The 26645-nt window shown below is 46.0% G+C and overlaps 1 protein-coding gene across 2 annotated transcripts in view; it reads left to right on the plus strand.

The window, feature by feature from the left end:
• The window catches only part of LARP1 (La ribonucleoprotein 1, translational regulator), a 915090-nt gene that overhangs the window by 126691 nt on the left and 761754 nt on the right, over positions 1–26645 (plus strand). The gene's annotated exons all lie outside the window — the stretch shown is intronic.

Here is a 26645-nt window from a genome sequence, read left to right on the forward strand (position 1 = left end):
AAATTGCGGTGGCATGAAGAATGCACATCCTCATAAGCAACTAGTTGTTCGTCCTAGTTTGGGGTAGACTCGATCTAAAAAGAAATAGCTTGTATATAGTTCTGAATCCTTTTTCAAATCGGCAAAATTAGTTCCCTCAAACAACTTCAGTACTGCCCCAAAAATATCGTTTTTTCCAAGTCCTCCCACAGTTTGTGCATCCGCCAGACAGTCTTATCAATGTTAAGATATTGAAAGATTGGGAGTGCCCTCCCCAGGGGTCTACGAGTATCCAGGGTAGGAAATAGAGCCGGGAGTGACGCGGTGTACATTTAAGCACTCCTAATGTTGTGCCAGGGCATCCATGCTTTGGTGTCTACAGTGGATTGAATGGCGCTGGTTCAAGTCACTTGTCACTCTTATGCTATTCTTTTCGATGCCGTGGCATACGGTACTAACTCGGCTCCCAAATTTTTGCAGAACAGCTGGGTCTGCCAGGCCCGTGTGTCAAGTGGTTTCAACAAATGTACAATAACACCGCTTCCCCGCCCCAATCGGTTAATACAGTTTAAGATTCAGAGAAACTGGGGTACTCTGCGTAAAGGTCTGTCATTGCACTGCAGCCTGGCTGTGCCACACTGTTGCACGTGGTCACCTTGATTAAGTGCAACGCCTACAGGTGAGGGAATTTGCATATCAATTAGGTTCACTGAAGGATAAACAGATGGTGGTCGCTGTTCAGCTTGTTTTTTTTTGGTTACTTGAAAGTATGGCAGGCATTCAACCTCTTCTCTGCGCACAGTTTCTGCACAAATTGATTTATTACTTACTGCCAGAGCCTTTCTTCTCGGTATGTGGCAGGAGGCCCCCCACACAATACCACTCAGTGCCACATAATTATATGCTACATAATTACACTGCACTCAAAGCAACATACACTCCCCATAATACCACTCAGTACCACATAATTACATGCCACGTAATTTCACTCCACTCAATCCAACATAAATACACTCCACATAATACCACTCAGTGCCATATAATTACACACCACATACCTACTCTACTCAATGCATCATAAATACACTCCACATAATACCACAGTGCCACATAATTATATGCTACATAATTACACTGCACTCAATGCAACATACACTAAATATTTAGTGCCACATAATTACACACCACATAATTACTCTACTGAATGCAGCATACACTCCACAAATTACCACTCAGTGCCACATAAATATGCTACATAATTACACTGCTCTCAATGCAACATACACTCCAAATACCACTCAGTGCCACATAATTACACACCACATAGTTACTCTACTGAATGCAACATACACTGCACTCAATGCCACATAACTATATGCGTAATAACAAATTGAGAGAGAGGGAAAAGGACACTCTTGGTCCCCCTGTTAAATCTTGTAAAACAACAAAAGAGTGTCATGAGAGAAGTGTGTAAGCACTAGACACAGAAGAAATCTCCCTGAAGAAGTCACAGTGGAAATCAGCGTTTTTTTTTTAGGAAGCCCTCACTCACCACCCTGGGTGGTGACATGCTTCATCATCGGGCCCACCAGGAGAAGCCAAATGCCTCCCTGGTGTGCTACGCCAGATTACTGCGGAGCAGGTTCTTTGTGGCAAAAGTGTCAAAAAGAGATGTGAATTAAAAATGTCAAACTGTACCATACGGATTTTTTTTTATTCAATGGTCAGTTTGACATAAGTAAAATGTGTGGGAAACTTACCAGTTAATGACTCGGTTGTTTCCACTTAAAGTGGGGTCAACATGTTTCTGCCCGTCTGTGTCATTTACTGGGCTTTCATCAGGACCGTCAGGTGGTGTACCTCGGCGGTATGGGCGTGCTAAGGCCCACCCTTGCCAGAGGACGTGAAAGTTAGAAACAAGTGTGTAAAATAAAGTGCAAAAACCAAACAAAAGTGATGGGAAACCTTCAATTTGAGGTCCCTGTACTGTTTGTAATGCACAAGATCCACACCCCATGGGTCTCGGGAGGGGGGGAAAGCGACAATGGCACACCGCCCGCAACGCCTGCCACCCGTTTTGCACCTAGCGTCTCCTGCTACCGGACCCCGTGGATTCACATTTCTTTTTGACACTTTTGCCACAAAGAACCTGCTCCGCAGTATTCTGGCGTTGTAGCACACCAGGGAGGCATTCGGCTTCTCCTGGTGGGCCCGATGATGCAGCATGTCACCACCCAGGGTGGTGAGTGAGGGCTTCCTAAAAAAAAACCCCGCTGATTTCCACTGTGACTTCTTCAGGGAGATTTCTTCTGTGTCTAGTGCTTACACACTTCTCTCACGACACTCTTTTGTTGTTTTACAACATAACTATATGCTACATACTTACACTACACTCCATACAACATACACTCCTAATACCACCAAGTGTCACATAATTATACCACATAATTACACTCTACTGAATGCAACAAACACTCCACATAATACCACTCAGTGCCACATAATTATATGCTACATAATTACACTGCACTCAATGCAACATACACTCCAAATACCACTCAGTGCCACATAATTACACTCTACTCCATGCAACATAAATACACCCCACATACTACCACTCAGTACCACATAATTACACGTCACATAATTACACTCTACTCAATGCAACATAAATACTCTCCACACAGTGCCACGTAATTATATGCTACATAATTACACTACATTTAATGCAACATACACTCCAAATATCACGGTGCCACATAATTACTCTACTGAATGCAAAATACACTCCACACAATACTTAGTGCCACATAATTATATGCTACATAATTACACTGCATTCAATGCAACACACATTCCAAGTAATACCACTCAGTGCCACATAATTGTATGCTAGATAATTGCACCCCACTCAATGCAACATACACTCCATATACACTCCATATACCACTCAGTGCCACATAATTACACGTCACATAATTACTCTACTGAATGCAACATGCACTCCACACAATACCACTCAATACCACATAATTAGTTGCTAAATAATTACACCACTCAATGCAACATACACTCCCCACAAACCACTGAGTGCCACATAATTACACAACACATAATTACACCCTACTCAATGCAACAAAATACACCCCACATAATACCACTCAGTACCACATAATTACACGTCACAATTACTCTATTCAATGCAACATAAAACTCCACATACCACTCAGTGCCATATAATTACACACCACTTCCTTACTCTAGTCCATGCAACATAAATACACTCCACATAATACCACAGTGCCACATAATTATTTGCTACATAATTACACTGCACTCAATGCAACATACATTCCAAATACCACTCAGTGCCACATAATTACACCCTACAGAATACAACATACACTCCACCACTCAGTGCCACATCACACCACATATTTACTCTACTCAATGCAACACAACTACACTGATTTCAAGCAACATACACTCCAAATATCACTCAGTGCCACATAATTACACACCACATAATTACTTTACTCCATGCAACATAAATACACAACATAATACCACTCATTACCACATAATTACACGCAACATAATTACTCAACTCAATGCAACATATATACACTCAATACAATACCACTCAGTGCCACATAATTACACACCACATATAACGTACATACTCTCCACATAATAGCACAGTGCCACATTATATGCTACAAAATTACACTGCACTCAATGCAGCATACACTCCAAGTACCACTCACTGCCGCATAATTGCACGCCACATAATTACGCGCTACTGAATGCAACACACCGCACAATCCCACTCAGTGCCACTTAAGTTGCTAAATAATTACACTGCACTCAATGCAACATACACTCCACATAATACAACTCAGTGCCACATAATTACACACCATATAATTACTCTACTGAATACAACATACACTCCCCATAATACCACCCTGTGCCACATAATTACACGTCACATAATTACACTCTACTCAATGCAACATAAATACACTCCACACAGTGCCACGTAATTATATGCTACATAATTACACTGCATTCAATGCAACATACACTCCAAATATCACTGTGCCACATCATTACTCTAATGAATACAACATACACTCCCCATAATACCACTCAGTACCACATAATTACACGCCACATAATTGCACTCGACTCATTGCAACATAAATACACTCCACATAATACCACTCAGTACCACATAATCACACGTCACAATTACACTGTATTCAATGCAACATAAATACACTCCACATAATACCACTGTGACAGTTACACACCACATAATTACACTCCACTGAATACAACATACACTCCCCGTAATACTACATAATTACACGCTGCATAATTACTCTACTCAAATCAAAATAAATACACGCCACATAATACCACTCAATACCATATAATTACATTCAACTCAATGGAACAAATACACCTCACATACCATGCAGTGCCACATAATTACCCTCCTCAATGAAACAAATACACCACATATTACCACTCAGTGCCACATAATTACACACCGCATAATTACACTACTCTATGCAAAATAAATACACTCCACATAATACCACTCAGTGTGACAGTTACACGCCGCATGATTACTCTACTGAATACAACATACACTCCCCATAATACCACATAATTACACACCACACAATTACACTCTACTCAATGCAACATAAATCAGGCCACATAATACCACCCAGTACCACACGTCAAAATTACTCTATTCAATGCAACATAAATACACTCCACTTTTTTACACTCAGTGCCACATAATTACACACCACATAATTACTCTCAATGCAACAAATACACCACACATACCACTCAGTACCACATAATTTCACTCTACTCAACGAAACATAAATACACTCCACATAATTATATGCTACATAATTACACTTCACTCAATGCAACATACGCTCCAAATACCACTCCGTGAATGAATGAAGCATTTATAAAGCACATGGCTACCAAAGGCCTCCCAGCGCTAAAAGCAATGCCCAGAACTGCATGACTAGAGGGGTTCAGGAAAACAGGAGGGTTTTAAGATGCTTGCGAAAGAGACGATTAGCTTCAAGACGGATAACATCAGGGAGCTGATTCCAGCTTTTTGCCGTAATGACTGAAAAAAGACGGCCCCCGCCCCGGGCTCGATTGAATTCGGGGACAATGGGAAGATGTTTCACCTCAGAGCGGAGGGATCTTCTAGGGACATACGGAGAGATGATTGATTGAAGAATCGGAGGAGTACTAGCCGTCAGTGATTTGTGGGCAATACACAAGGCCTTGAATTGAATTCTTTTATGAACTGGCAACCAGTGAAGTGCCTTAATGTGCGGTTTAGCGGATTCCCGGTTGGGCGACTGCATGAGAAGTCGCGCCGCACAATTTTGAACCGTATGAAGTTTTTTTATCGTAGAACAAGGAGCCCAAATAATGCACATTGGCATAATCAAGCCTATATAAGATCAGTGCCGGTACCAACAGCTTCCTAGCATTAAAAGGCAACAGAGGCAGACTCCTCCTGATCATTTTAAGAATGCCTTAGCAGGTACCTGCTACCCTGGAGGCCTGCGTCTTAAATTAAAATTCAGATTATGGTCCAGCCATACACCAAGACTTTTAACTTTGTCTTTAGGGGCAGACATGTCTCCCATACATTTGGGCCAGATAGTGCCGACCTCCAGATTGGTAGTCTTTCCCAGAAACATCAATTCTGTTTTAGCAGCGTTCAGCTTTAGGAAGGAAGAGTCCATCCATGCTGAAACTTTTTCCAAACAATTCGCCAAAATGGACTTATTATTGTCTAACAAGTTGAGACACGATAAGCTGAGTGTCGTCAGCGTACATAACAATCCTGACATTGTACGTCTCGACAATCTTTGCCAACGGACACATGTAAACACTAAAAAGTGTGGGGCTGAGAGGAGCCCTGAGGCACCCCACACTGCAATGGCATCCAATTAGAGACGGCCGTTTTCTCAAGAGATCTGAGAGAAAGGACTCAAGCCAGTCGAGTAGCATACCAGTCACCCCACTGTCTGAGTCTAGCTAGCAGAAGTTGATGGTTAACCGTGTCGAAGGCCGTGCTAAGGTCAAGCAAAATAATAGCAGCGGAACCTCCGACATCAAGAATTTTACTGGCCTACTCTGTAACTGACAGCAAGGCAGTTTTCATGCCCTGCTGGGGCCTAAAGCCTGTTTGAGAGGGATGAAGGCAGTGATTTTCTTCCAAAAAAGCAGAAATAACAGAATTAACGTGCTTTTCGCAAATTTTGGCAATCCCAGGAAGTAATGAAATCTGTCGATAATTGGCAAGAACTTCGGGATCCCCAGGGTAGGTTTCTTCAAGAGGTCTCTAACCCTAGCCCGTTTCCAGAGGGAAGGAACAATCCCAGAGGAAAAAGCTATTAACTAGCTCAAGAATAGCATGGGCGACTGAGTCGAACACCTGCTTCAGGACATGGGGGATGCCGGATCGCTGGGGGAGCCAGATTTCAGGCGGTCTAAATGCAGTTTTAAAATTTCCAAGTCCATGGGTGGAATGGAGTCCATGGAAGGGTTAAGAGAAGATCGGTCTCTGGTAGATTGTAAATTTAACATGCCACCCGAGACAGAAAGGGGGTAAAAGGCTAAGTAAATATCTAGAATTTTCTTCAGGAGGTTGCAAAAGATATGCAGCATACTTAATGCAACATACACTCCACACAATACCACTCTGTGCCACATAATTACACTACTAAATACAACATGCACTCCACACAATACCACTCAGTGCCACATAACTATTTGCTACATAATTACAATGCACTCAATGCAACACACACTCCACATACCACTCAGTGCCACGTAATTACATGCCACAATTACTCTCAACTGAATACAACATACACTCCCCCTAATACCACTCAGTGCCACATAATTACACGCCACATAATTACTCTACTCAATGCAACATAAATACACTCCACATAATATCACAGTGCCACATAATTATATGCTACATAATTACACTGCACTCAATGCAACATACACTCTAAATACCACTCAGTGCCACATAATTAGACGCCACATATTTACTCTACTCGATGCAACATAAATACTCCATATAATACAACTCAGTACCACATAATTACATGTCCCATAATTACCCTACATTCAATGCAACATACAGTCCACATAACACCACTCAGTACCACATAATTACACATCACATAATTACTCTCAATTCAATGCAGCATAAATGCTCTTCCCATAATACCACTGTGGCACTTAATTAGCTGCAACATCATGATGGGGTTATCTTTTAACCCCAAAATCAGTGGCACAGCCAGTCCTACATTAACAAGTGCTCATGTTTCTTTAAACTTTTTACTCTTTTTGTCTCCTTTCTACTCCATGCTTCATCCACTCTTTCACTGTAATCTTTCAAATCCTCATGCAAGGGACTGCAATTTCCTGAGTTTCTCATGTTTAAATGGTCCATCTGAACCTCTTCAAAAACACGTACAAAAGGAATATCCATCAAAAGCAGTTTATTAGCACCTAATGCATTTCGGGCCTCGAGGGCCCTTCGTCAGGGGTAACTTCATGAGATCTCTCAATCAACCAACTAATCTCCAATCTATGGAGATTTGTTGGTGGATTCGTATCACAAACGTATAAAATCATATATAGAGCGCAACACTGTCATTTTTAGGTCCTGCCTGAGCCAGCGCATGCGCCGCAAGACATTTAGGGGCTTTAAAAAGTGCTACCACAAGCTGCTTTGGCTGGCCTAGCGCTTGCGTTCACGTGCGCAACCGACCGCTTTCAGCGCCGGATCAGGCGCCATCTGTCTTTACTCTCGATTGCTTTCACGCTCCTCCGCCCCTCCCTGTTTCTCTGCTTTCACTTTCGCATGCGGCCAATGCTTGTTAAAACTGACGGGCAGGAGCCGGCCCACTTTAAGCCCTTTTTCTGTCAATTCGTTTTGTCAGCAATAAAACTCACTACTGACAAGGCTAGATTATTTACGAGCTTCGGAGCTCACGCTACATACACTTCCAGTAAAAGCCGAAAACTAAAAGTGCAATTACACTCACTCTGCAGAAAGCTTTACACTGGAAGAAAGTTGCGTGTTAGTGACGTTATTCGTATTTTCAGAAACAACCAATCGGAAACCTCTCTGTCAGCCAATCCTAGTCTATGCTGCCCTGAGGGCTCAGCTTTGGGAAAAATACTTAACCCAGCGAGAAGCTCCTCTATTCTAAAACGGCCGCCAGCTTAGCTTTCATATGTCGACCACATTCTCCTCTTTACCATACTAGAGTAGAAGGGCAGAGTCCGTGGTCTAAGAACTACGGACTCTGCCCCGAGGCCCTTTTAGGGTTTTTAAGGACTTAAAGTACATTAACAGACGCACATGACCTACTTAAGGCAGAAACTACAACTCCTACAACTACATGTCCGAGAAAGCAAAGCGTGCATTGAGCGGGTCCTACTTAAGGCGGAGTTTGCAGAATGGAGTTTCCTGTGGCCTGTTGTACAACACTGAGACCTCTGAGGAAGAAGCTATTGTCTTCGAAACGCGTCAGGTCGCCAGTAACAGATATCAAATCTTTCTTGGAGCAGCTTCGCGTGGTCTTGTTTCCTTTATTCAGCGCCGAAGGGGATGCGTGCAGTGATAATGAACCGGCTGGTGCTTACCTGCAGTGAGTGCGCTATATATATATATATATATATATATATATATATATATATATATATATATATATATATATATATATATATATATATATATATATATATCATTTTTAGCTATGCATGCGTTGAAGTAAATGAAAAGCAGCATAAAAAATTTATACATCAGCTAAGAATGTTTAATAAAATTGTAAAAATAGTAGGAAACTGTTTTGCTTTTACGTGGCTGTCTGGCTTGTCTTACTGACCTTTCTAATCATGGCCTCCAGAATTGCATATTTCTGGAGCGAGTTTTTAAATACCGTTAGCAAAATAAAGTATAGTCCTTCTTTTATTTTTCCGACAGTTGTCACGGAAACCGAAGACAACAAAAAAACAAGCATTTACAATGCAATGGTCTCGGCAGCATTAAAGGTAGAGCTATTGGCATTGCTCTTTATTTTTATTTTTAAATCTTAAATAAATGACATTGTATTCTGAGAGTTACTCCTGGGGGTAACAATGCATGGTGTGAGTTACTCCCTGTGGGATAAAAATGGAGGTTTACTGAATCTCTGTGTTCGCAACAGTGACCGCTGTCAGTCAGATACTCCCTGGGAATAATAATGGAGCAAATAACAATACATGTTGTAGGGTAAAAAAAACATGCTGTCAAACACCACCTCGGTCTAACAGTTTATGCCGTCATGCTGTAAATGTGCACACACTCAGAAATTCCGTGTCTGATACCAACAGTACATGCTGTCATGTACAACCTGGGCTGTCATGTACAACCTGGGACTAACAATGCAGGCGTCAGATAGGCTGGGGATAAAACTGCAAGTTAGATCGGGGAGGGGGGGCAGTGGGGGGAGCGGTAACAGTGCATCCTGTTGAATATTCCCGTGACCAACAAAGCATACTGCATGTACTGCCTGGGACTAATAATGTAGGCTAGGCATTAAAGCCCGTATGCTATTACTACCGGGTGTGGTGCAGGGCTAACGTGGCATGCTTGCACATATGCCCTATTCCCTATGGGCAACAATCCATTCTGTGGGGTACTGCCCGAGGTAATAATGCATGGTGTCATTTGCTCCCTGGGGCTACCAATCATTGTTTACATACACTATATGTGCGCAACTGTGCGCGCCGTCAGGTATTCACGGGAATACTAGTGGAGGCTACCAATTACAAGGGGAGGACAGTGCACGTTGCCAGGTAACCCCTTTTGCTGTCAGACTCCGTGTGAGTGATGGCACAGGCTATGGCGTACTCCAGTGGTTATACATACCCAGGTGGCTGCTGCTCCGATGCCTGGGCAGGAGGGGGCCTCTTGTGCACTTTTGACTACCTCATGTATTTTGGTTGCTCACAATTTTTACTACCTCATGTATTTTGTTTGCTCACGATTGTCACTATTACCTTTACTACCTCATGTAATTTTGGTTGCTCACAGTTTTTACTACCTCATGTATTTTGTTTGCTCACGATTGTCACTATTACCTTTACTACCTCATGTAATTTTGGTTGCTCACAGTTTTTACTACCTCATGTATTTTGGTTGCTCACAATTGTCACTATTACCTTATGTAAGTAACGTTTGTTTTTGCAATCTGTTCTTTTGTAATGTTTCTCATTGTTTCATTTCTGTTCCTAATGTGAAGCGCTCTGACGCCTTCGGGTAAAGTCCGCGCTATATAAAAATGCATAAATAAATATATAAATAAATAAAGAGAGGAGGAGGTGCAGGGGAGGGGTGTCCTGGAAAAGGACGTCCAAATCAGGGGAGGGGGATGAGTTGTGGAGGAGGGAAGTGCGGGCCGGGAGAAGGAGGAGGAGCGGAGACCTCCGGGGTCTGAGAGAGGGATCGGGGAGTGTGCGAGCCGAGGGAGGCAGAGGTCAGGGGCAGAGAGCAGAGGGCTGCAGCCGCAGAGAGGAGCCCGGAGCGCGGCAGAGAACTTAGGACCAACAGGGGGTCGGGGCGGCCCCAAGGACTCCCAGATCAAGCAGCAACGAGGAGTTCGGGGCTGCCCAGCGAAGCCGGAGGTAGCAGGCACGGACACACACTCTCCGCCAGGGGTCGCTCTGGAGAGCTACGGAGGACGGGGACCCGCAGAGGGGAGCAGAGCAAGACCCGGAAGAGGGACCGTGAGAGGGCGCCAGGCGACCGGGCATGGATGGGTGCGAGCCACGTCTGGAAATAGGGTAAACTGCACCGCAAGGGCCATGCGCGCCACATTTTAAAGGCATCACGGTGTGGATGTGTGTACATGTGTCTCTGTATGTGTGCGTGTATGTGCGCTCCTGTGTGTCTCTGTGCGGGGGAGGGGGGAGTGTCTCTGTCTGCATGTCTGTCTGCGCTCGTGTGTGTGTGGCCGCATGCGTGCAGGGGGAGGTGTGCCTGGGTATGTTTGTGCTTCCCAGGAGACAGCCTGGCCGAGCGGGGCGCGTGCCAGTCGGCGCGTGCCACTTTCAAATCGCCTCAAAGGCGAAGCGCGCGGCCAGGATTGTCTCCTGGGAAGCACACATGCCGACAAAAGAGCTTCGGCGGAGACGCTCTTCCGCGCGTTCAGCCGAGCCCTAACGATGGAGACCTTAAGGTGTTATTTACTCAGTCGGTGTTTTGCATGGATCTTCCCATTGTGCTGGTATCTCCCGTACGAGTGAGATTTGGGGGTGGATGGGAAGAAGGGTATGTGCGGGAGGATACTAGTAGTGAGTCTTTTAAGTAATCAGCATGGCGTGCTGTACTAGTTGGAAGGGTGATCGGCATGTACTCAAACTGATGCTTTGAACCATTGGATTTAGAATGCGCATCAACAATCGGAAATGTATCACTGATCCTTCCTTTCACACCGCTGACAATTAATATTTTATTTGCATTTAATATTAGTTATAGGTCTATCTCCCTTTGACTCACAACGCCTAAAAGCACTAGATCATGAGAGTATTGATTGATAACATTTGTTGTGGAACTCATTCATCACTGAATGCTCAATTTCCGTGTCCTCCACTATTAAAGTGCTCTCACTTGTTTCTGTATTGGATAGTGCGCCACAGGGGTCCACAAAAGTCACATGGTTAAGAAACACTCCTCTGTTGTACAGGCAGCGTTCGTACATTAGATGAATGCAACCCTGTGCGTACGGTGTGTTATACATTTTAGAATTTTCACAAGACTTTGAAATGCTCTTTAGAATGTTCTGTGTAAATCCATTACATTGGGAAGATAGCACACACTTAATTCAGAAATCAAAATCATTGCTTATATAAAAAACTAATTTTAACATTGCAAAACACATATAAAATGTACCAGTTCAGTTTTAAACAGGAGTTCTCTATTGTAACCCAATTGTCTAAACTTCTAGGATCAAGCATGCACAGGGGGTGTAGCAAGAAGTAGTTCATTGTACCAAGACAAGGCACCTAATTTTTTAATAAGGAATGCCTATTTGTAGTTGAAAAGTCCAACAACTCCCTAATGTGTAGATGTCAAATCATTTTGAACCCCGTAGTTTTGGGGTCTCCTCAGGACCAAGACTGGGTACTACGGAAAAGATACTAGAGAATCTCAAAGGCAAAGATAAATCCTGGGGGCCTTCAGGTGGATAATATGCCAGTAATGTTCAGAGAAGACCCTGAATATCGCAAACAATTTAGTTTCATTCGGAACTAAATGCAGTCGTGACTGGATGGTTCTATCTATTCAAACGGAGAGCGACTATACCAACAAGCATTGGCGTAACCAATAGATCTCGCATTTGGGGCCTTATAAGTATTTAGTTATGCAGCACAATATCCTTGGTGCAACAACATAAACTGTTGCATGGCTACACACTTATAAATTCACAAAAGCGAGACCTATTGGCTAGGTCAATGCTTGTTCAGTGTCTCTTCTAGTTGAATTATTACTTTCCCAATGTGGTTAATGCCTCGTATGAGGTAGACAGAGTTGTTTAAAGAAAAAGAAAAATCAGTTATTCCTGTCCCTTTTAATAGGACGTGTGAGACGGATCATTTTATATATAGACCTAACAAGGTGGGTGTTTTGTGGCGGTCTTCATAATTCTGTTTTCAGTATTTCACTCCTATTAAATAGGGTCTTCAGAGGAAGATGACTTGCTTCTTATATAAATATCTCAATTCGGGGAGTTCTTTAAGCCTTAAGAATCGCAAGTCCTTTGACAATGGGCAGTTGTCAGGTTGTTGCAAAAAAATGGCGACAGCATCACCATTATCATGGCAATTAATCTCAGCCCTGTTTCTGAACATCTGTATTAGAAGTCCATTATTAAAATATGCATGCATCTTCTAGATCCTTTTGGCAATGTGCGCTTTTAAAAAAACCAAAAAAACGTTTTTATGTCCTTCAATCTGCCTTAAGTGGGACTGCTGAAGAAAGAACCTACTAGCATGTTTGGTATAAAGGGTAATCGCACTCATAGCCTGACAAGTTGTATAGCTGCTGACTTTTTATAAGTGATGGTTAGGTTTTCCAGTTTCTGTCATAAATAATGAAGTACTGACCACTTTCTTGGTAAAGCTCTTGAAAGCTTGCATGCCTGAATGAATCGCAACATACTCCCATTTTTTTTAATGAAGGTATGAGAAGCTGATCTAAGCTCAAATTAATACAGCTGGTACCATGATGGAACTCTAAACTACATCTGTAGACCAATAACCTACTAGTAGAAAACCAAGGGATGCAGAGTGCTTGGTTTTAATACTGGCTGAGAGGGCAAGTGATAGTAGCCTTTTTCTTCGATCGGCCCGCATCACAATGATTACTTTAAAGTGTGGGTGAGCTCCTTTTAAGGTTTCAAACTTGAATCTCTTTTCTTTCCAGGGCTACTGAAAGCATGGCCGGTATATTTTCATCTTAATGTGCTGGGTATACTTATCTGCAGGTTTTAATGTTTTTTTTTGTTAATTGCATGATTTTAATTTGAGTATTTATTTTAAACATAACCAACTCTTTAATACTGTTTGTAGTGACCTGTTCAAGCCCCTAATGGGAAATTATTGGAGTGGTGCATTCATCATATCTTACTTTACCAAGAAACATTTCCATTGCTGTGCTTCGGCAGGGAAACATATGCTATGAATGTTACATTCATGCCTTGTATGTAGTTTACTACTTAACTATTTTGGAAAAGTACATTGTCTAAAGGTGGTGGAGCTGTTCTCTGAGTAGTACATTTTCACTTTAGAGAGGTCCTTCTTAGGCTTTTGCAGACCAGTATTTTATTAACACAGTAGTATAGTGGTATAGACCCCCAAGGATGCCATAAACCGCAGAAATTAGTCTGCGTTATTAGGGTGCTATGTAGGAGTGATTGGTGGGAAGGATTTTGGACTTAGAGGTGTTTGAGTTTAAGATATGCTCCGAACATGGAGTTCCAGAGATGAAGCATGTGTTACGAAGATTTATGCAGCAGCAGCGCATAGTCACTTACTGTGTAAACTTGCTTAGGTCATAGTTCAGTCTTTTCTGATCTAATAATAATAAATGAGCTTGTAAAGAGCTTGGTTACACTAGCTAGTGTGTGCCCGCGCTGCAGGCTACTCGGAGCTCTCTGTGGTGGCAAAACTCCATTTGATGCATGCCCTATAACCGAAAGAGCCATGTTTTTAGTCTTTTATGGAAGGAGTTTTCTGATGGTTCCGTCCGGAGAGCTTGGGGGAGGGTGTTGTAGTGCTTAGCAGCTAGATAGCGAAAAGACCTCCCTATTCTTGCTCTTTTGATTCCTGGAATTTTAACCTGCCCCGTCCCCAGGGACCGCAGGGCCCTAGAAGGGGTGTAGGGTGACCTAAACTATGTAGATAGCTAGGTCCCTTACCCTGTAGAATACGCTGACTGACACACAGGGCCTTAAAGAGTATTCTTTCCCTCACTGGGAGCCAGTGCAAGGCCGCTAGGGCATTCCTGGAAGAGGCTCTCCTGGGGATCATTAGAACAAGGCGAGCCGCTGCGTTCTGGATGCATTGTAGTGTCGGAACACTTACCGCGAGCACCTAGGTATAGAGCACTCTCGTAGTCCAGGCGGGAAGTTACCATCGCATGCACTAGAGTTTTCCTGGTGGCTACCGTGAGCACATCAAGGATCTTCCGAAGGCCTTTCATTATTCCGAAACTTTTTCCAGCCACCATCCTAGAGTGGTGATCAAATGAAAGCTTGGAATCAAGCCACATCCCCAGATTCTTAGCCTGGGTTCTGGAGGTGGGAGTAGTTCCTAGCGTCTGCGGCCACCACCTCAACCATATTGAGGAGGCCTTCCCTACAATCAGGACTTCCGTCTTGCTGCTGTTCAATTTTAGACAGTTAATCGACATCCAGGCTGCCAGCACCTGTAAACAGGAGGTGAAGGTAGTGGCTGCCTCCATGTGGGATTGAGATAGAGACGCTACTAGTTGCGTGTCATCCGCATATGACACAACACTAATACCGTATTTCCCAATGATGTCTGCCAGAGGGGCCATATAGAGATTAAAAAGAGTAGGGTGGAGTATAGAACCCTGGGGGAACCGCTTGAGCCAGCCTAATGTTCTTGGAGTAGTGTGGTCATTGGGACACTTGAAAACTTCTATCCTGTAGAAAAGATCTCAACCACTTCAAGGCCAAATTATCCAGCCCTCCTTCCTAAGGCGCTGCATGAGTATTGGATGGGCGACGGTGTCAAATGCTGCATTGAGGTCCAACAGGACCAATGCCACCGTCTGCTCTTCATCTACGCGCCTGCGTATAGTTTCTGTAGACCGGAGTAGTGCGGATTCTGTGGAGTATATGGCCCGAAAGCCCAATTGAGTTGGATGGAGTAGGCCGTACTGGTCAATGTGCATAGTCAGTTGAGTATTGACCACTTTTTCTGCTATTTTAGAAAAATAAGGCAGGAGCTAGACTGGTTGTAGGTACTCCAGCAGGCTCGCACTTGCACCCAGCTTTTTTTTGATCGGGATAACCACTGCTTCTTTCCACTTTTGTGGGACCACCCCTGAATCATTTTTTTAATTCAAGACCTATATAATTTCAGAGAAAGGCACACAAATCAGCGTTGAAATTACAATTAGCAGCATAGATCAATACCAGCTGCCCCTTTACCGAGGGAACCACTGAAAGGTAATAGACTAGGAATAACCAACCGGTCCAATTTAAAAGAGGTGATAAGGGGCTGGAGTGGTGCAAGCACTGAGAAGAGGTTACCAATCTTCTGTGGCTATGCCTTGCAACATGCTGGTCTCAGTGAACATCAGATACTGATATGCTTTCTCTCTCTACCATGGCTATGGAGGAGGGAGCCTCGTACGCAGTGGTGGTGTGGAGGGTGGCTGAGATTCTTGACCTCAGTGGAATTCAACACGAACGTCTTGACAGAGGTGCTGCAACCAGGAGTCTCCACATCCGAACCGCTATTCCCATTCAGTGACTCCCTCGTGTGTTTTTGGGGACTTGGTTAAAAACCCAACACAGGCTCTTGTGAATAGGGTGATTTCCTGCTGCCCCTGCCCCAGGGGACCCAAACATCCTCACCCAACACCCTTCCCTGGATAGCTTGGTGGTCCAAACCTCAACATCACATGGGGCATTCTCTACTGCTCCCCCGGATAGGTAATCCAATAGGCTTGACTCGTTGGAGAAGGTTTTCTTCCACCAGTCTAACATTGTGGTCTGTGAACACTGCATGCCTTTTGGGCCGTTATTTTTGCAGTCTGTGGGACACTGTTGTGCAAATGCTGCCACAAATCACAGTGGATGCCAGGACCGTAGATTCTCAAGGTGTTGCCGATGGGAGAGTCGCAGCAAAGTGTTTTTATCAATGGCCCTGAGGCGCCAGCCACACCTGGAGAACGTCGTTCAGAGGTTGTCCAGGCATCCCATTTGAACATACCCTTTTGTTGGCACTCATTTCTTTGGATACAAAGCAAATTCGGCACTTGATCGCTTAAATGACGTCTGGCTACTGTCAAGACCATAGGCTTTTCTATGGCCCTATGTCACCTTCCAGCCATGCCACCAGCTCCCGACTGGCTGATGGAGGATCATCTGTAATCCGAGAGGACGTTGTGGCTCTCTTGGCCAAGGGAGCTGTAGAGAGAGTTCTGGTGCCAGTAGTAGGCTATGGTTGTTCTCGCTACTTTCTGGTTCTCAAAAAGGACAAAGCCCTTTGACCTATAATAGATCTACGGGTCCTCAACTTCTTCCTCAAGAAGGAGAAACAAAAAATGGTCTTGTTGGCTCAGGTCTGGTCTGTCCTGGAATTGGGAGATTCAATGGTAGTGTTGGAATCCAATTCCCACATTCCTGGCTGCCCACTGGTGCCCTCTACTGTTTATGGTAGACCATGAGCATTTTCTGCTCACCATGCTTCCTTTTGGCCTTACCTGCGCACCCATGGGTGTTCACCAAGGTGAAAGCGGTGGTTGCAGCTCATGTACGGAGATCAGGGTGCCAGTCTATCTTGACGATTGGCTGGTGAAGGTGGCGTCACCCCAGGTTGTCAGCTCCCACCTTCTACTACGGCCAATCCAAGTAGGATTTATAATGCATGGCTGGTCACTAACATAGGTATCAAGGCACTTGCTGTAGGTCTGTCAGAGCCAGGTCTTAAGCCCCTTCCTGAAGTCACTTAGCGAGGTGCAGAGGTGACGGGGAGTGTATTCCAAGCTTTGGTGGAGACCTGGGAGAATGAGTGTACTCCAGTGAGGCAGCAGCGCATGCTTGGAATCTGTTTCTTTCCTTCCTTCCTTCCTTCCTTCCTTCCTTCCTTCCTTCCTTCCTTCCTTCCTTCCTTCCTTCCTTCCTTCCTTCCTTCCTTCCTTCCTTCCTTCCTTCCTTCCTTCCTTACTTCCTTCCTTCCTTACTTCCTTACTTCCTTACTTCCTTCCTTACTTCCTTCCCCGGGAGCCAGTAGACTTCCTTCCCCGGGAGCCAGTAGACTTCCTTCCCCGGGAGCCAGTAGACTTCCTTCCTTCCTTCCTTCCCCGGGAGCCAGTAGCCTTCCTGCCTGCCTTTCTTCCTTCCTTCCTTCCCCAGGAGCCAGTAGCCTTCCTGCCTTCTTTTCTTCCTTCCTTCCTTCCTTCCCCGGGAGCCAGTAGCCTTCCTGCCTTCTTTTCTTCCTTCCTTCCTTCCTTCCCCGGGAGCCAGTAGCCTTCCTGCCTTCTTTTCTTCCTTCCTTCCTTCCTTCCCCGGGAGCCAGTAGCCTTCCTGCCTTCTTTTCTTCCTTCCTTCCTTCCTTCCTTCCCCGGGAGCCAGTAGCCTTCCTGCCTTCTTTTCTTCCTTTCTTCCTTCCTTCCCCGGGAGCCAGTAGCCTTCCTGCCTTCTTTTCTTCCTTTCTTCCTTCATTCCCCGGGAGCCAGTAGCCTTCTTTTCTTCCTTTCTTCCTTCATTCCCCGGGAGCCAGTAGCCTTCTTTTCTTCCTTTCTTCCTTCATTCCCCGGGAGCCAGTAGCCTTCTTTTCTTCCTTTCTTCCTTCATTCCCCGGGAGCCAGTAGCCTTCTTTTCTTCCTTTCTTCCTTCATTCCCCGGGAGCCAGTAGCCTTCTTTTCTTCCTTTCTTCCTTCATTCCCCGGGAGCCAGTAGCCTTCTTTTCTTCCTTTCTTCCTTCATTCCCCGGGAGCCAGTAGCCTTCTTTTCTTCCTTTCTTCCTTCATTCCCCGGGAGCCAGTAGCCTTCTTTTCTTCCTTTCTTCCTTCATTCCCCGGGAGCCAGTAGCCTTCTTTTCTTCCTTTCTTCCTTCATTCCCCGGGAGCCAGTAGCCTTCCTTTCTTCCTTTCTTCCTTCATTCCCCGGGAGCCAGTAGCCTTCCTTTCTTCCTTCCTTCCTTCCTTCCCCGGGAGCCAGTAGCCTTCCTTCCTGCCTTCCTTCCTGCCTTCCTTCCTGCCTTCCTTCCTTCCCCGGGAGCCAGTAGCCTTCCTGCCTTCCTTCCTTCCTTCCTTCCCCGGGAGCCAGTAGCCTTCCTGCCTTCCTTCCTTCCTTCCTTCCTTCCTTCCTTCCTTCCTTCCTTCCTTCCTTCCCCGGGAGCCAGTAGACGTCCGTCCTTCCTTCCTTCCTTCCCTCCCCGGGAGCCAGTAGACGTCCTTCCTTCCTTCCTTCCTTCCTTCCCTCCCCGGGAGCCAGTAGACGTCCTTCCTTCCTTCCTTCCCTCCCCGGGAGCCAGTAGACGTCCTTCCTTCCTTCCCTCCCTGGGAGCCAGTAGACGTCCTTCCTTCCTTCCTTTCCTCCCCGGGAGCCAGTAGACGTCCGTCCTTCCTTCCTTCCCCGGGAGCCAGTAGACGTCCTTCCTTCCTTCCTTCCTTCCTTCCTTCCCTCCCAGGGAGCCAGTAGACGTCCTTCCTTCCTTCCTTCCCTCCCCGGGAGCCAGTAGACGTCCTTCCTTCCTTCCCTCCCTGGGAGCCAGTAGACGTCCTTCCTTCCTTCCTTTCCTCCCCGGGAGCCAGTAGACGTCCGTCCTTCCTTCCTTCCCTCCCCGGGAGCCAGTAGACGTCCTTCCTTCCTTCCTTCCTTCCTTCCTTCCTTCCTTCCTTCCTTCCTTCCTTCCCTCCCAGGGAGCCAGTAGACGTCCTTCCTTCCTTCCTTCCCTCCCCGGGAGCCAGTAGACGTCCTTCCTTCCTTCCCTCCCTGGGAGCCAGTAGACGTCCTTCCTTCCTTCCTTTCCTCCCCGGGAGCCAGTAGACGTCCTTCCTTCCTTCCTTCCCTCCCCGGGAGCCAGTAGACGTCCTTCCTTCCTTCCTTCCTTCCTTCCCTCCCAGGGAGCCAGTAGACGTCCTTCCTTCCTTCCCTCCCCGGGAGCCAGTAGACGTCCTTCCTTCCTTCCTTCCTTCCCTCCCCGGGAGCCAGTAGACGTCCTTCCTTCCTTCCCTCCCCGGGAGCCAGTAGACGTCCTTCCTTCCTTCCTTCCCTCCCCGGGAGCCAGTAGACGTCCTTCCTTCCTTCCTTCCTTCCTTCCTTCCCTCCCTCCCCGGGAGCCAGTAGACGTCCTTCCTTCCTTCCATCCCTCCCCGGGAGCCAGTAGACGTCCTTCCTTCCTTCCTTCCTTCCCTCCCCGGGAGCCAGTAGACGTCCTTCCTTCCTTCCTTCCTTCCCTCCCCGGGAGCCAGTAGACGTCCTTCCTTCCTTCCTTCCCTCCCCGGGAGCCAGTAGACGTCCTTCCTTCCTTCCCTCCCCGGGCGCCAGTAGACGTCCTTCCTTCCTTCCTTCCTTCCCTCTCCGGGCCCCAGTAGACGTCCTTCCTTCCTTCCTTCCTTCCTTCCCTCCCCGGGCCCCAGTAGACTTCCTTCCTTCCTTCCCTCCTTCCCTCCTTCCTTCCCTCCCCGGGAGCCAGTAGACGTCCGTCCGTCCGTCCTTCCTTCCCCGGGAGCCAGACGTCCTTCCTTCCTTCCTTCCTTCCTTCCCTCCCCGGGAGCCAGTAGACGTCCTTCCTTCCTTCCTTCCTTCCTTCCCTCCCCGGGAGCCAGTAGACGTCCTTCCTTCCTTCCTTCCCTCCCCGGGAGCCAGTAGACGTCCGTCCGTCCGTCCTTCCTTCCCCGGGAGCCAGACGTCCTTCCTTCCTTCCTTCCCCGGTAGCCAGACGTCCTTCCTTCCTTTCTTCCTTCCCCGGGAGCCAGACGTCCTTCCTTCCTTCCTTCCCCGGGAGCCAGACGTCCGTCCTTCCTTCCTTCCCCGGGAGCCAGATGTCCCTCCTTCCTTCCCTCCCTCCTTCCCTCCTTCCTTCCCTCCCTCCTTCCCTCCCTCCCTCCCAGGAGCCAGTAGACTTCTTTCAGGTGCTGGGTGATGTGGATTAGCTTGGGCAGGTTGAGAATTAGTCTGGCGTCTGTTCTGGCCGTCTGGAGTCTTAAAGTTCGATGCTGGTAACTGCATAAAGTGCATTGCTGTCATCCAGTCGGCTGATGAGGGCTGGGCTTTGGGTTCCTGGTGAAGATGAAGAGCTACTTGAAGATTTTGCACAGTGTGTGGAGCAGGCTGAGACAGCGATGACCAGACATTACATGTAGAGTTTGTAGTCTAGGAGGATGCCGAGGTTGCGTGCATGTTTCGGTATGGGGACAGGTTCCAGTTTCACTGGCCACTAGGAGTCCTTCCAGAGGGCAGTGTGCTTGTCAAAGATGAGGACTTCGTCTTGTCTGTCTTGAACTTGAGGGAACTGTCCTTCATCCAGGCTGAGACATTGTTCATACAGAGATAGCGTACTTATTACTCACTAACGAACCTGACATTCTGATCCTAACTGAACCTTGGTTAAATGATACTGCCACTCCCATCATGGACATTTTGTTACCTTCTAACTATGACATCACTAGACTCGACAGAACCAACAGACCTGGTGGTGGGATAGCCTGCATATATCATAGCAGCCTAACAGTGTCCAACTCCAATGCCCCAACCTTGTCCTCCTGTGAATACCTCTGCCCAAACATCGCCAGTAATAACAAACCTGCTCTTTTCACACTTTCTACCACCCTCCAGGAGATAACCTCACATTCATTGAGCAACTCATGGATTTTCTGGCGTCAAATAATAGCCACCAACGTGAGCAAATATTCCTGGGGGACTTCAACCTCCATTGGGATGATCAAAACCACCCTGGGGTAAACCGCCTCAAAGCCTTTCTCGCTGACCTCCATCTCAACCAATTATGTAACATCCCTACTCGCGATATAGGTGCAATTCTCGACCTCGTAATTTTGAATGTGGATTACACACTACTTGACTCGGTCTGACCAACACATTATCACTTTCCAAGTGTTAGAAGATGTTAAACGTCTCCCAACACAACCCCTGAGATCTAAGATCTGGAAGAGAAACCTGAAATATGTCAGTTCTATCCCTATAGCGTTAACCAACTCCAACCTTCTATGCTCCCCCGGATGACCTAAACGATGTCCAAGGACTAACAAATCACTACTTCCACTCCACGACCAATCTTCTTGACGATATTGCTCGGCTCCAACTGAAAACCTCCACAAAAGACTCAAAACCCTAGTATGACAGGAGGCTAAATGAAGACAGACGCTCTCACAGATTAATTGAATGACGATGGAGAGCCGCTCCCTCAGCTGATCACCTTAAGTTCCTAAGACTCTCCAGAAACTCCTATTTTAGGAAAATCAGAAAGTCTAAAACCGACTTCAGGTCGCAACTTGACCAAGCCAAGAATAGACCCAAAAAGCTTTTCGACCTTATTAAATCCCAAACTAAGAGCATACCCACTCTCCCGAACGCCATCCCTCTTAACCTACCCAATTGTAAAGAATGTGCCCCCTTTTTTGCTTCTAAAACAGAATCCATCAAATCAGATTTACTCAAGGACCTCTTATTCATCTCAGACATGGACAAGAATCGATCTACGGACCCGGTTGGTGCGCAAACTAACATCCTCCCTAAATTCAAACTCAAAAACAACGCAATTTGGTCCCACTTCAACACGTACTTTGAAGACTCTATACTATAGGCACTAACTTCTCTGAAACCTTCCAACCATTTCACAGACCCGCTCCCGGCTAACTACTTAAGACTTCATTCCCCTGCTACTACCTCTCTGGACCAAGATCGTAAATGCGTCCCTCCTTCAAGGAATCATTCCAGACATCCTGAAAACTGGTTGGGTTTCGACGATCCTAAAGAAGACAATAGCTGACCCATTGGACCTAAATAACTTTCGGACGATTTCTAACATACCTACGTTAGCCAAACTCTTGGAAAAATGTGTTAACTTGCAGTTGAACAGTCACATTGATAAATTCAACTTGCTTAACCAATTTCAATGTGGTTTCTGAGCAGGTCATAGTACCGAATCGGCCATGACTCATGTAATTGATGACGATCTAAAAAGTCTGGACCAAAATGAAGCTTGTCTACTTATCCTTCTAGACCTATCGTCTACTTTTGACATTGTCAAACACGACAACCTGCTAGAACTCCTTAAACACAGAATGGGATTGTATGACACTGTATATAATTGCTTCGCCTCCTTCCTTCAAAACAGATCCCAAAGATTCAAAATCAATCAAATCCTGTCCAATCCTTTGCCTGTAACTCTTGAAGTTCCACAAGGCTCCCCTCTCACTGACCCGTTTCAACCTTTTTATGGAACCTCTTACTGATCTTCTCAGCTTCACCAAGATACATTTCCATATGTATGCTGACGACACCCAAATCTATATCCAGATCGACTCACTCGAAGACCTCAATTCACTCAACTCCACTCTACAAAAAACACAAACTTGGCTGGCTGAAAATCCTCTGAAACGAAACTCCCTCAAAACGGAATTCCTCCTAACATCGTCCCCTCTAACAAGACTCCCACTATCCTTAATTGGCTGAACCACCGAACAGCTCTCAAAGGTCAACCACTTACTGTCGATTCAGCTAAATCACTTGGAATAATTCTTGACAGTAATCTAAAGATGCAGAAGCACATCAGTGCCTCTACTAAAGGAGCCAACTTCCATTTGAAGACCCTGCGAAAACTGAAACCCTTTCTGCCAGCCCTTGATTTAAAAAAGCTGTTCAAGCCCTAGTAATACCTGGAGTGGAATACTGTGCTGTAACCCTATGCGGCCTCCCAAGGTCATCGACAGCCCCATTAAGAGCCACTATCAACTCTGCTGCGAGACTCCTCACTGGCTCAAAGAGAAACTCACACATCACCTGACCTAAGAGCACTCAACTGGCTACCTTTTGAAGCTAGAATTCATCTTAAAATCTCGTGTGACTCACAAAGCCCTTCATCACAATTCCCCGCTCTATCTAGCTCAAACTGGAGCTCTCTGCTGGCAGCAGAACCTCCAGTAGTGCCAAGACACGTCTTCTAAAACCACAACGATTTGTCAAGAAAAAACATACTCTTGCTTATTCTCTTGTATGGCTCCTAGGATGTGGAACACTTTGCCCACGGAAACAAGAACAAAAACAGTCACCTGCCTCCTTCAAAAAAGAAGTGAAAGCGATCCTCATGGCTCAATTCACAGGATCCTGACTGTTCTGCTAGCTTTTGTTTTATTGTACCGATCTATGTATTTGTCCTCAATTAGCTGACATTTGTTCCTTCAAGATAACTGACTTTACATGCTTAAGTTTTGTACCATGGTGGCACTTCTCTCGTTTTGCTACATTTTGGTTTCTTTTTTACATTTGTCTTGTAAAGCGCTCTGATACTCGTAAGAGTCTTGTTCGGCTATATAAAATCTTCAACAAAAAAAAATTGTGGTAGTTTGTCTTCGAGGTGGGGTCTGCTAAGTGAAAGGACTAGTTGCATGTCTGCGTAAGGAGGTGATGTTATGGGATCTGAAGATGTGTGCGAGTGGTATCATGTAGACGTTAAAGAGGGGAGGGCTGAGGGATAACCTTTGGGGGGGGATGCACAGATGTGCTTTACTTGAATGGAAAGAGGGAGTCTGATTGTCTTGGTGCGTCCCGTGAGGAAGGATTCCCATCCATTTGTGGAAGTCGTGTTATACCAAGCTGGTGTAGGTAATCAATGAGTGTGTGGTGGGAGACTGTGTCGAAGACTACAGAGAGGTCAAGCAGGATCAGGGTGGTTGATTCTCCTGTCGAGTAGGGTGCAGCACAGATCATGGCTGTCTTGATGTTGTAGGTTTGGAAACGTGATTGAGAAGGGTCAAGTAGGTCTTTTCTCTCCAGGTGTTTTAGGAGTAGGAGGTTGATGGCCTTCTCCATGACTTAGTGGGGAAGGGGAACAGTATGATGGGACGTGATTTCGTTGGGGTCTTCTGAGGTTTTCTTGAGGGGGTCTGGCCTCTGTGTGTCTCCATGTCAGAAAAGATGGCAGTGGCTAATGAGGCGTTTAGGGTGGTGGCAAGTTGGTGGCTGATCATATCTCTTCCGGAGTTGAAGATTCAGTGGTGGCAGGGGTGGGTGAGTGCCCTGTGTAGATGGGGTTCATGATTTTGGCTGTGTTAGGTGTTGAGATGTTTCAATGCGGTGAGCTGGTGGTCAGTAGTGGTGGTATATTGGAGGCTGAGGAGGTTGGAGGGTTGAAGCCTCCTGCACTTGCTGGTGTTCACTATCAACATGCCGAAGCCACAACCTGACTCCCTTTCAGCAGAGCTGTTCTGGACAAAATGCAGTTTTAGGCTTACTCTACCAAGCAGCGAGTCCAGGTTATTCAGGCTATGATATAGGTGTTGTGGCATCTATCTTGTGTTACAGTGAGACTTAGGCTGCTGGGCTTCATTGCCTCCTGGATCCTGCTTGACACATACCCTCTGGCATATGTGGGCTCTGCAGTGGGATGTGATGTTCCAGTGGGCACAGCATCAGGGAAATCCCTCCGACATGGTCCAGATCTCGTAGAAAATTGTGAAAGATCTGCGGTGGGGGTTAACATACCACAATTGGGTCAGAGGCGGACCCCTCTCCTTCCCCAACCAGATCTCACAGTAGTGACAGATGTCACTCCTGTGATTGGGTTGCCATCTGGGAGAGTTGGGGATCAGAGGGCTCTGGTCTCGAGTGGAATCCGGACTCCACATCAACCTGCTGGAGCTCTGTTTGATCCAACTGGCATTAAAACCCTCCATCAAGGAAATGCTGGTACAAGTGTTCATGGACAACAGCACTGCTATATGGTACTGCAACAAACAGGGTGCAGTGGAGTCTTGGACCCTTCATCAAAATGCTCTGTGCTTTTGAACATGGCTGGAACATGAGGGCATATTTCTGGTGGTTCAACACCTGTCTGGCTCTCTGAACACCAGAGCAAATTAACTCTGCTGTCGATGCCTAGCGGATCACAAATGATTTCTCTACTTGGAGGTGATGCAAGGTCTCTTTCGATAGTGCAGAAAGCCTTTGTTAGATCTGTTTGCCTCTGTCAAACACGCAATGGGAACAGTTTTGTGTGTTTGATTTTCCAAGGCAGTTCTCGCTCTGAGACACTGTCTCCTGTGGAGCTCAGGCCTCCCATATGCTTCTCCGCCCATACCACTCCTGCCCAAAGTTCTCAAGAACATAATGAACGACTGGGCCCAAGCCATCCATGTGACTCCTGACTGGGCACGGAGAGTCTAGTATCCCATGCTACTGACCATGGTCAAGTCCTCGTTTCCAATTTATAAGCACTGGCTACTTACTGTAAGTGTTTTTTATAATTGACTAATTGTAATGCAAAACATTCACATGTTACAACATACATTACATAATAGCACTACGCTAGCACACTTGGTGACACAGCTGCGACGTTGAGCATGTACAGTAGGGGTCAATAGCATGCATTACCTCAGAAAAATCATACCACAATACCCAATCAATGTCTAGTCGATACATAAATCTAACAGCTGGCAATTTACACTATGGATGTGGGAGTTGATAAGCGGTTACTCTTTAATTGTTTATAGTTAGTAACACGGTCTGTGACGCAGCAAAGAATGTTTAGTGTCACTTAATGTCTCTGGGACGCTCTGAGGTTGATAGTGATTCTCCATATCTTTAAGCTGCTCGTTGCAGTATTCGATTTTCATGTAATTTGTCTTGGGTACGTTTGGGTCCACCCCCCCCCAATAGTTGGCAGACTTATTTCGCTAGCAGCAGTGCCAAAGCGGAGAAATTCTTGATGCAGATGTGAATATATTTAACAAATCCTAACAGGTAAGCACTCTGCAGCAGCGGCTCCTCCGTGAATGCGGTGGAGTGTTGCCCCACTGCTTCAACTGCAAGCTCAATACAAAAAATACATTGATATCTTTCAATTATTTTATATTTTGTATCGATATTGCAGTTGAAGCCTGGTTGTTGAGGCAATGTGGGACTGGACTCCCGGCATCGCAGGGAGGAGTGGTGGCTGCACCGTAAGTGTGCATGACTGTTTGACAGGCCGCCTCGGACCGGCCAAACCGTCATGCTCACTTTGCATGTTCTCCACAGGCTGCATTGTACAGCCTGGGTGGAGAACATGCCCTGCCTGGTAGTAAGAGTCTGAGCACCAAACCATGGTGCTCAGAG

Source organism: Lissotriton helveticus, chromosome 7, assembly GCF_964261635.1.
Source record: "Lissotriton helveticus chromosome 7, aLisHel1.1, whole genome shotgun sequence".
Lineage (NCBI taxonomy): Eukaryota > Metazoa > Chordata > Amphibia > Caudata > Salamandridae > Lissotriton > Lissotriton helveticus.